Below are 12,064 nucleotides of genomic sequence, written 5' to 3' on the forward strand. Positions count from 1 at the left end.
CATCTTACACGGTCGTTCACATCTTGCGTGTGCGTGAAATCGCCGCTGCGTTGCCGCACAACATGAGCGTGGTACCTCCAGGCTTCTGCGTCGACGCGGATGGATGCGGTGGCCAGTGAACCATTATGTTCAATGGACGTCCTTCACATTTCGCGTGTCACACGCACTTATCGGCGTGCTGAACTACTCTCCAGTGACCCGGAAAATCCAGGGAAAAGGCGTAATAACAAATATACTAACTCTTATGAAAATCATTATCTGCTGGGACTTGTTGAATTTCATACTACAATTATGTTCATTCAGCTGATGACATCTTTATGTTATATACTGGTACTTTATCATGTTTAAAACTGTAAGTTTGAACAAAAACTTATATAAATTATATAATTTTACCAACTTAAAAAATTCCCCAGTACTCTCTCTCTCTTAATTTTAAAAGGCTGAAAACGTACCGGATCCAATAAGAACATTTTGTAAATGAGATAAAAGTTATAACTTGTAATATATATTGAATTACCTAATTAATGAAAAGTTTATTAGTTTTATGTTATGCTGCTTATGTTTTCATGGTGTAAGAATGTCAGAAACTAAGCTCCCGGTTGTAGCTGAACTTGTTCACTCAGCTCTTCTTGAATCTTGAAATATTTTCCCGGGCTTTAATTTTTTATACTACATTGAATGTAAATTATATAAAAAAAGATATGAAAATGAAAATCTCGGGATTTAAAACCAAATTGCGGGAAATAAAACTGGGCTAAATATGCAGGGTAGTAGTACGTCTTGTTACAATGGAACGTGGCATCGACATAGATCTTATATCTATAGTGGAGACGAAGGCAGTGTTATGGGATAACAGACTTTGAAGATTACAAAAGTCGGAATTTGACTATATCTGCATGTCATATTTTGCCTAAGAAACTTATTGTATATAATATCAGCCACAGTTGTTCCTCGAATGATCTTGAGACATATGGAAGTAAATGAAAAAGTTGTTGCCATACTGTTTTAGACCACCAAATAAAGTGCCAAATGCACCTAATGTCTCTCGCCGTGCATTGCAAGAGTGCACCCAGTGGATTCGACGCCGTCTCTCTCTTTTTCCTCCTTAAATACGCTCAATAAAAGTACAATGAAGCCTCTCTCTTATCCATTGAGGTTGACCGTACAACCCACCACGACTCTGCATAAACAAATCTCCCGCCACAGACAGCACCGAACGTGTCGCGGATGTCGTTGACTCCGCAGCTGTGTGCGGCAACATTTAAAAATCCACTGCAGCTCTGCGGTGCGGCGAACGCATCTATCTGCAGCAATAATACGCATAGTGTGAAAGGGGCCTAAGTGAGTTGGCAAAATGCGTAATATGAAATTGGCCTTACTTGCAGGCTATTACCATCCATGTAACTTTCACGGCTCCTTCCTCTGGGATTCTATTTACCTACATAACTCATACTCAATTTGAACTTCCCTCTCGTTAACATTTTCAATCTGCAGCACTACTTCCTTCCTGCAGTCTCTCTCTCTTTACTTCTGGGTTAGAAATGGTTAAAATCGGGGTTTGTTGTGATGTTATCCTCCATCTTTTTCATTATGCTTTACTGTCTTGGGTTATCGAAACTATACTGGCAGTTCCTATGTTTCTTATTCTTGTGCGATAGATGGAAAGCTTCGACTACACTGGAATGGAATTTTGACTGATCTTTCACTTCTAAACTGGTCACGTTGTACGAGAAATTTGAGCAACTTCTTCCATCAGATGGAAGTTTGATCAACATAACTCATTGGGAAATTCCTTCTCGAGTGAAAGAAACAAACGAGGTTCGCTGATGATTGTGAATATAAAGCAAACTTTATATTTGTTGAATGAAGAATGACAATAGGCTGTGGTACATCCTGATATCTCACAAGCACAAACGTCAGGGCGCGCGAGCACACATATATACAGTTTTCGGCCGCATGGCTACAGTCACGAATGATTTGCCATTCTTTTCGTTGCTTGTTTTGAGTTTAACATTCCTAGTGATGACCTTCTTTACGCAAGACAGGTTTACGAAAACTCGAGAGATCATAAGATTTTTTGGGTCAATTTTGAACTATGAGAATTTTTAAAGAAATTCCAAGGTTATTTATATAAGGAAAATGCGAGATGATCCCGGTAGTTTCAAGGTACAAATTAAGCCAGCCCATCATTTCTCCTTCATCTGGCGTCTGCTCATCGTTACGCTGATTCTCTGTTAGTAATATAGCTGCTGCCGACTGATGTGGCATGAAATTTTGACCCACTAAAGGCAAAACTTACAGCGAATGAAAACTGGACTTAAGAATTCATTGAAAGAACAGACTAGTTGCTCTTTCGCACAAAGTGGGCCTCAGAAGAAAGGAAATATCTGGTGAAAAGCTAGATACGGATGAGATGCGTAGACAGATATGTAATTCATGACGCCCAAGAAAATCTCAAATATTTTCTTACTTTATATTGATACCCAAGAATATTCCAAAAATTTTTCGTTATTTTGTAAGGATTCCCAAGAATGTTCAAATTTTGTAATTTATAACGATACCCAAAAATTTTCCAATTATTTTCGTTATTTTGTATTCTGTCCAAGAATATACGAAATAGTTTTGTAAATTGTAATGACGACCAAAATTATTCCAAATATTTTTGGAATTTGTTATGATGCCAAAGAATATTGCAATGAGTTTTGCTTCGCTGTAGTTTTCATATTTTTTGTCTGGCATTGAGGAGGTGACCCGGAAAGGCTTTCTGCCCGGAGGAACGAACAGACTTTCCCTCTGGCCCCGCTTCAACGCCTAACTTCTATTTTTTAATAATAATTTGCTACTAAAAATCACTCGGTAGAATTGAATAAGTATCGTGATATTGTCTCCTTATTTTGTCCAGTGAAATTGGATACAATTTAATCTCCTCTTGTAAATCGTTATATAGTGCTTACCTAATATAATCCACTTCAATTAGCGTAGAGAAGACGTTGTGAATGAGGCAACTTTTCTTGCCATGAGATACCATTCTTTTCGGAAATTAAACATGAAAATGCCCTTGAACAAATGTTTCAACAAACAAGATAAAATGTCATCATTGTACATTTGTCATGCATCTTTCTCAAGTAGGAATTGGCCGACATGGCTTCAGATACCGGCAGGATAAAACCGATTGAAGATCCCGTGAAATTTGATGCCGAGGAATCCATATGACGTAATGCGACCTTCATTGTCTTGGTTGGGGCGCTTCCTTCAGTTTCCTCTGAGACGGGCACAAAGTCCTTCAAATATTCTTTGGGTGTATTTGAGAGACCTTGTGTACACATCGTCATCGTCATACTCAAGTAATAAGAAGGAAAACTGGATGCCTTCTGAATGATAGTCTTCGAAATGCGGTATGGTTTATATTTTCTTAAAATAAACGTTGGCAACACAAGCACGTTGCAGGAAGGCCCGACAAGCCTTTCTGGAATGTATCCTGTGATTGGATGCAACGGATCTCGCTTCTTAATGAAGTTTAAACCCCAGTTTGTATTTGTCTGTAAACTACTACGTGAACGAGAATGCATTTGTTGTTGTTCATAGTTTATACCAGGGAAGGAGGAATTGACGGAAGAAAGAAGCCAAATGCATTGCCTGTGGCTACTCAGAGAAGCGAGTGCAGCGCAGGAGAACCTGCTAACTTGATCATATCCGTTGCTAAGAGTCGCCTGACAGTTTTACCCAAACAATATTAATCACTGCCTTCGCAGCGGTACCCCGATGAACTCCAGTCAAGAACGCGTGTCGAGACAGCGTCCCAGACAAGGATCGAGCAAAGCGAGTGAGAAGGCTCAGTCACGTCAGAATCTTGTATGACGGTCATGATTTCGGCGGATTGCACGTGATGTCAAAGGTTTGCATTTGGTCTGCAGTTCACCCACTGAGGAAGGCAGTGAGTCAAGTCACCTTGACTGTCTATTGTCAGACCTTCACAGCGTGCAAGACGTCGTCATAGAAAGCTACTGTCGAACCTTGAACATCACACTCTCATCCAGGTATAGTATTATGCAGGTACACAATGGTAAGGAAAAATGTCGTTTGTAATGAAACCAATGTAAAAATAAAAATAACAACTCAAGTACGATGTTATTTATTACACGTATATAATCCTTATATCGTGGGAACTTGCTGGTCAGGATTTGACGCACATCGGTTCCGATGTCGAAGGACTATTATGAACTCATGATTGCCATTTGGCAATTGGCAGTTTTAGCCCTGATTCCAATGCAGGCCGGAAGTGTACGTATGTTGCCAAAATTTAGTAGGATTTTATATTTAGAGGGTTTAAATCCCTAACACTCCCACAACAAATCTGATATGTGGCGGTGGTCGTTGGGGAATATTTCTCCTCCGCAACGCTCTTTCCACTCGTTATCTGCTTAGTAACACCAGTGAGCGGCTGAGCGCTTTGCAACGCATCGGCCACGTACCAACTAGTACACGTTCAGGACGACCAGCAACACTACTACCACCGTCACTTGATATTCCTCCAAGACCAAATCTCCATATGTACACTACACATTCTCTCTCACTCGCAAGAATGAAAATGATTGCTGTTTGGACAATTGGTAATCAATTCAATTACTTTTTGTCTGTTGGCTTTAAATTAGAAAGAGTTTGTTCGATCACGTTGAATGCGACATCGCTTCTTGGCAACTGCCATCAAATGATGATTTAATTCGAACATTTCAATTGCCAATTCTTAGATCTGATTTGTTGTCTTATGCAGTCAGGTATTGGGACAACCGATACTGCCTTGCGCATGTCATGGGGTGGGGAAAAAAGAAGGGTGGAGAATGGCCAGTGCCGATTCTCTCTCTCTTGATCGATGAAAAGTAGTAGTATTATGTAGCAGAAGCTGTTGTTACTTTTAAACCTCGTGCTCTAACTACTTGAATTATTAAACCAATGTCCATCTTACAAATCATATGGATATTTGAATTAATGGAATTCTTAACCTCCTTCTGTCAATATCTTGGCAACGTCCATACATTTTTATAAATATATATGGACACGAATATCGCTTCATATCGAAACACTATACCGTAAGAATCATTTACATCCACTGAGAATAACTGTTGAGTGCTTCTGCACCGGCACAGTATTCCAAATAAATGTAGTTTAGCTACATAATGTAACGTATGATATATTCCAATTGTTCTGTTGTTCAAAATCGTACCCCCGCGTAAAGGACGAAAACTGTTTTGTAAATAATAATAAAAAAAAAATGGTTAAACTCTATTGATACGGTTGTATTATTTGGGCAATTTGGCTGAGAAACGCCCACAATCTGACTGTGAGGATTTTCATGGTCTGGCAACACTTCTCGCCAGCAACCCCACGACTTTCACTGTTGTGTCTGGCATGGTGGGCGCCGCCGCCGCCGCCGTCTCTTCCATCCGGCCGGACGCCCGCTCTATCCTTGTCCGTCAGCAGATGTTCATTCCCTCCTTCCAGTTCCACTGTAATCTTATACCGCCATGTTTCTTTTCATTTCTCGAGCAGCAGCTATACCGAAATTTCGCCTACGGCTCCCCCGGTTGACTGTTTGGGCGGTAGTGATGGCAAGATTTTGTGTACAAAATGAAAAAAATGGACATGCAATAATAAAGCTATATACCTTTCTCGCTAGCTACACCATGCAGTATTTGGATTTCAGGTCCTTGTTTCTAAATAACCTGTGTAAATAACAAAATGCGTTTAACCTAAAATTTCACTTTTTATCATTACCATAAATTTACTTGACCTGGGTGTAGTTTGCTCAGTTTTAGATAAAGGGGAGGGGGAAGGCACGCAATTAACCCCTTTTAAGTGATTAAGTGCAACAGACGGCTCTCGTCAGTTCTAACATGTAACTGACTTCGACAGATATATGAATGTCTAGTTCAAGCAAGCTAAGTGTTCTTTTTGCCTTCGCAGCGGAGTGCGTCATTATGTGGGTTCGAATCCTGTCTTGGAAGACGTAATAACTTTTTCTCTCATTTCACACTTAAGAAATGGGGCGTTGGACACCTCATGGAATCTCAAAACAGCTGCCACCGAAGCCCAAGAAATTCCTTGCACCGAAGAGAGAGTAATTCTTGGGACAAGAACAAATATAAATTATTATTCTCCCGATTATCCCCAGATTGGACACGTAAGCGCAAGTAAAACTGACGAAGGTCACAAATTTGTATTTGGCTTCAAGAACACCATCAAAAGTAACTTGTGCAAGAACACATCAAGAAATAACCAGATTATATGAATCCCCCAATAAGACAAATAAATTATGTGTGGGTGAAACAGCTAGACCCCTTGGTGGAGGGGGGGGGGTTGTGCTATTCAGTGCACCGTGTGTGCTTATAAGATTCTCTCTATACAGGGTCCCTTCGGCCCCTAGATGCAACCCCTTTCGTTCCTTTTCCTGTGCCTCCTTTCATATTCCCTTTCTCCCATGTTAATTTCCACACTCTCCTAAGAATTGATTCATAGTGTAGCTGCCAGATTTCCTGTTATACCTTCCAAACCTTTTCACTGTCAATTTACGTTTCAGTGCTGAATGACCTCATAGGTCCCTGTGCCGGCCTTTGACCTAATTTCTATATTCAATTCAATTCAATTCGAAACAGCAGGATACCTGTCAAAGAGATTTTCTAGATGAACCAGTGGCGGATTTAAGTGGGGGGGGGGGGGTCAACTGGACACGTGCGTCCCTCCCCACCCCCTATGAATAATAGAACATTGTTTTCTTTCCATTTATCACTATTAGTACCAAAAACTTGCTTAGTTAACCATTATTTCAACAATAACTACTAACTACTACTACTATTACTGTGCATGCATATATAAATATTGATATAATTTACACCGTGTGCGTGTGGTACGTTACATATATATGTATGATTCCTACGGGACCCTAAATGAAAGATTTATAGATCCGCCATTGAGTCTACGACGATGGCCGCGATTTATGTGCAAGCCAACAGTTTGGTGGGCATCCTTTACTCGGATGGAAATCATCACACGAATGAGGAGGAGCAGAACTAACACAGGAGCAGAGAAACAAACACCACAACCATCGTGACAGCTTCCTCTCTTCTCACTATAAATAAAAACAAACCTGAACTCTGGACTTCGGCAGAGGTCATAATGGAAACTAAATTACTGAAGGCAAATAATAGTTTTGTGGACTTAACAACGCCTCCGCCCCACCCCCACATCCTACAAGACCATCATCAGTGATAAATATCACTGAACACTGTTTTCAGCAACTCATGATGTCTCTAGTTAGAAGCGCTGTCTGTCCCGCATTGCTGGATCAAGGAAATGAACTGCTTATCGTCATGCAGCAGCAAATCAATCAGAAAAGGAGCACATACGTGAATTCAGGTGAAAATGTCACGGGCGAAAAAGTCTCAAAAAAAAAAAAAAAATCGTAGATGGTGAACCCGCATGGTAAATATTAACGTGGTATGTATCTACCTTTACGACGTGTTTAGTACCAGCTCGTTTTTTTTTTTTTTTATCTGGGTTGTTATACACCTTTGCGGCGTGTTTAGTAAATAAAAGACTATAAATATCAAAAAGATAATGACCTCAAAAAGTATTGTGAATTTTTCCCTGTGACTTTATTACCGGCCACCATAAATTAATGTGAGTTTTTTCCCTTGACTTTATTTCCAGCCACCTTCCTGACATACTTTGTCACAAAGCCTAATGGAGCTTTGTAAGCAGAGCATTGAATACTATTCTTGTGGAGCTTTGTAAGCAGAGCATTGAATACTATTCTTGTGGAGCTTTGTGAGCAGAGCATTGAATATTATCATTGTAAATATTGGTTGTAATCACATGTACTGGACTGGATCAAAATAAGTGCCACTAGAACACCATGAAGCCCGGGTAGTTACTGTGCTCCTCGTAGTGCCATGGGCGTTCCATTTCCGGTAGATTTAAAAAAATCAAATAACAGGAGAGATCAAGGATGAGCTCAACAAAGCAAATGATAGAATTGCCGCTACACGAATCAAATGCTCTGGAAGTTAGAAAATCACAAAAGCAGATAAAGAGTTCCAAATCCTAACAACAGAGGAAAGGGGACATCTGCAAAACTGTTTATATAATACATATACATGCATACATACAAATGTGTGTATATGTAAGTATGTATGTATGAATACTGCATCAATTCCACATCCTTGGAAGCTTTTATTCGGTTGTTGCAGAGACGTTCTCCTTCTTGAGCCTCATCTCTCCAAAGACAGGCTGCTCAAAGTGGTGGTTCACTTTCTTTCAACGGCTGTGATTATAATCCTGGCTTTTTGTCTAATAATACTGTTGCCATCTACCAAAATCTATTTCCACAGCTCTACCGGCTTTACCACCGGAAATATTAGATCCAATGCAAAATGAAGGGAGGGCCAAGTATTAATATGCATCCGGAGCATTGAGATCCTCACCAGTCTTCTCTGTACAAGTTGAATGTGGCGAACTGCCACTGTTCCTCCATAGAGAATCCATAATGCTGAAAAGTGCTTTAAGGGCCAAGGAAAGTGATTGACCAACAAAAAATCTATTTGATCTGATTGACATATTTATAAAAAAAAAATCATTCACCACTTTTCCCAATTAGAGCCAATATTGTTTGAGTCACTGAATATAATATACAAATTCTTTCAACAGCAACCTTACCGCCAACATTGTACAATGAATAAAGTCACGTCTTGCACACACTGCAAATATCTATCAAACAGACACAACTGACCAAAAACTATTGATCATATAAGACGAAAAAGTTCACATTACGCAAATACACAGATGGATCTAAACCACTACACGGAGTAGGGTATGCAGCACCGTCCCATGACAAGACATAGTAATCCTCTTTACATAAAAAATTATGATGGAAGTATCTTTCAAAAATTAGAGATTTTTAGCGACTCGAGAAGCCCTATAGAAGCTGTTCAAAATTACTACCCAAAAATAGTACCATTTTACAGCAGATTAAGTTTTAACTCCACAAACTGTATAATAATGGAAAAAATATAAAAATATGTTGGATCCCGACCCACGTAGGGAATTAAAGGACACAAAGAGGCTGATAAAGGAGCTAAAGCAGTCCATGTAACAGAAGCAAATGTAACCAGTCTTATTATTGATTGTATAATATAAAAGATATATAAAAACCGATCAAGTAAAGATAAGTACTCCCGGGTTGCTTAACTTTACTTGGTCCATATTGGGGAGTGCTTATCTTTACTTGCTCTATTTAGAAATACCCGATGTTTTAACGATTTGTTTTCAGTTTTCATTGTTAAATCATTGCTTGTTTTTGTTTCTAAACACATAATTAGATACTAATCTTTAACAATTTGGTTTCTGTTAACTTAGAAAAACAGTTTCCTATTTGAGAAAATAGTCGATCGTTGAACTTTCGTTTGTTTTATTCAACATTTTACTTTAGTACAAAATATATAGCCTCTAAACATGGGCCGTTCTCTATATGAACAAATCATTAAGCCATTGGTGGTTGAAGACCCGCTTCCTGCAATAAAATGGATGAAGCAGAAGAATCTTCTGAGGAAAGAACTAAATTGTCCTCTATGTCAAAGTTTAATGAAGTGGACGAAACGGTCTTCAAGAAAAATACGTCTGGAAGTGCCTAGTCAAAAACTGCGTCAAATACAAGTACTACGAATCAATTCGTAAAGATTCGTTTTTTCATCGATCAAAGCTTTCATTGCAAAAGTGGATAGAAGGCATTTTCTACTGGTGTCAGGATTTGAGTGTATTGCAAACCACACAGTTTTTGAATGTTTCAAATAAGACAGTCATTGATATGTTCAGTTTTTTTCGTGAAGTTTGCGGGAAATATTTTGAAAAAAAAAAAAAAAAAAAAAAACCCTATTAGACTTGGTGGGCCAGGAATAACAGTGCAAATTGATATGTTCAGTTTTTTTCGTGAAGTTTGGCGGGAACATATTGAAAAAAAAAAAAAAAAAAAAACAAAATTAACTTGTGGGCCCCGGAAATAACAGGAAATTGATGAGTCTTGCTTCAGCCACAAACCAAAACACCACAGGGGACGCGCTCAGAATCTAATTTGGGTATTTGGGATAGTTAACCCATCTTCGTCACCAGCTTTGGGTTATATGTAGATAGTCTATTCGCGTAATGCCGAAACGCTATTACCGATAATTAAGAAAGTAGTTTTGCCAGGAACAACCATTCACAGTGATCAGTGGGGAGCATATTGCAACATTCAAAGGGACCTAGGATTCGCTCATCATACTGTAAATCACTCGTTAAATTTCGTTGATAGAGCTACCGGAGTTCATACTCAATCGATCGAGAGTTATTGGAATAAACACAAAATACGAATAAAACGCATGCTCGGATGCAGAAGGGAATTGTTGAACTCTTACTTAAACGAATTTTTGTGGAAAGAAAGAAACCACAATGACAAATTTTATAGGTTTTGTGAAACTGTAGCAAATCAATATTGTTTTGATTAAATTCTTCATTTATATTTTTATGTGTACTCATGAAATATGTATTCATTAAGTATAATTTTTAACTATATTATGATGTATCCATTTTAAAGATATTTATATTTTATTTGGTTTCACAATAAAATTCTAAAACAACACTAGTCATTATCTTTACGTTATCCACAGAATTGTGAGGGTGCCCATCTTCACCTGGTCAAAATTGGGAGTGCTTATATTTACTTGGTTAAATATGGAGAAATAAATGGAATGAGGAATCCATAATATATTGAAACCAAATTAGGAATCCATAATATATTGAAACCAAATTCTGTGTTGGAAAATACAGTTCACCATATCGGACACACAAGTACTTCAGACGCGTCTCCGAATAGGCCATACTCGTTTGACACATATGGCACTGAAATATTCAGTCCGCATGGGTCTACTCCCCAGTGTTCAAAATGCAAAGTAGTAATAAATTAAACACGTATTGAGTGAATGCCCAAATCTCAAATTTTGGAAACAAATCGATCAGGGCAATTTTGTCAGCATTATCTACATTGTCAATCATCCCAGTTTCAATACTCATGAAGAACTGTAATTCAGTTGATAAAATATGAAAGCAAATAAATAAGTAATGAATGAAAATAGAAAAACTTTAAAGCGTTTAATGAAATTATAAAAAAAACGAAATTCACACACTTAACTTATTCTGAATTTCAATATTCATTTTTCCGTGCTAAGTGTGGAAACATGAGTAAATGTATTTAATGTATATGTGTACTCCAGTGTAAATGCATAATATACCTTGGTGCAGAAGTTTCATTTGTACTCATTCATCGCCATGTCGAATATTCGCCCTACTTGGTCCACAGCTTGGTTTGTGGGCTAGACCTGGAATTTCATTCTAATTCTTCGGGCCAGCCCTGTGAGAGCTGATAGTCAGCTCAGTGGTCTGGTTATTAATATTATATACAATAATAATAGACCATACTTCAGTTACGTCTGAACTGAAAACTAAATGGATGTCTTAAAAGACTGATGAATCTAATTAGTAAAACCGAATCCATACTGAAATGGTCACAGATAATCTATAAAAGATCAAACAAATAATAAAGCGGTAATAATACTAAAGCCAGTAAAAAGGTCGATCAGATGCCAAAAAGAAAAATAAGACACTACGATCCAAAAACAAAGGTAATCAGAATGATACATTATGGCTGATAAATAGAAAGGAGCTTACGATGTCTGACTGGGAGGTCCTCCAAAATTAAATGTGGGGGATGAATATGAAATGTTGCTACCCCTTTTAGTGCCTTTTACCTCTGTTGTAGCACCAGCACCGCACTAGACGCAACCAGAGCTCTCTTATTCCCTGTATGTCACACAGCAGAAATCCTGCTGACGCGTCAGTGCTCGCACATCGAAGCGAACCTGTTGATGCAATGTCAGGGTACCATGCATGAACGTTCACGGATCTGCTTTTCTATGTATTTTCATATCAATCTCATCGCCCTTTTTCCTAAAATTTTCACGTGATATGGGTATGCCATCGT

The 12,064-nt window shown here is 38.5% G+C and overlaps 1 protein-coding gene across 1 annotated transcript in view; it reads right to left on the reverse strand.

Annotated features, from left to right (window-relative positions):
• The window catches only part of LOC135222595 (uncharacterized), a 29,213-nt gene extending 17,393 nt beyond the window's left edge, over positions 1 to 11,820 (reverse strand). The window contains exon 1 of the mRNA XM_064260685.1: positions 11,752 to 11,820. The gene's annotated coding sequence lies outside the window, so the exon portion shown is untranslated. The remainder of the gene's footprint in view (positions 1 to 11,751) is intronic.
• Positions 11,821 to 12,064: the final 244 nt, after the last annotated feature.

This window comes from Macrobrachium nipponense, chromosome 8 (genome assembly GCF_015104395.2).
Source record: "Macrobrachium nipponense isolate FS-2020 chromosome 8, ASM1510439v2, whole genome shotgun sequence".
NCBI lineage: Eukaryota > Metazoa > Arthropoda > Malacostraca > Decapoda > Palaemonidae > Macrobrachium > Macrobrachium nipponense.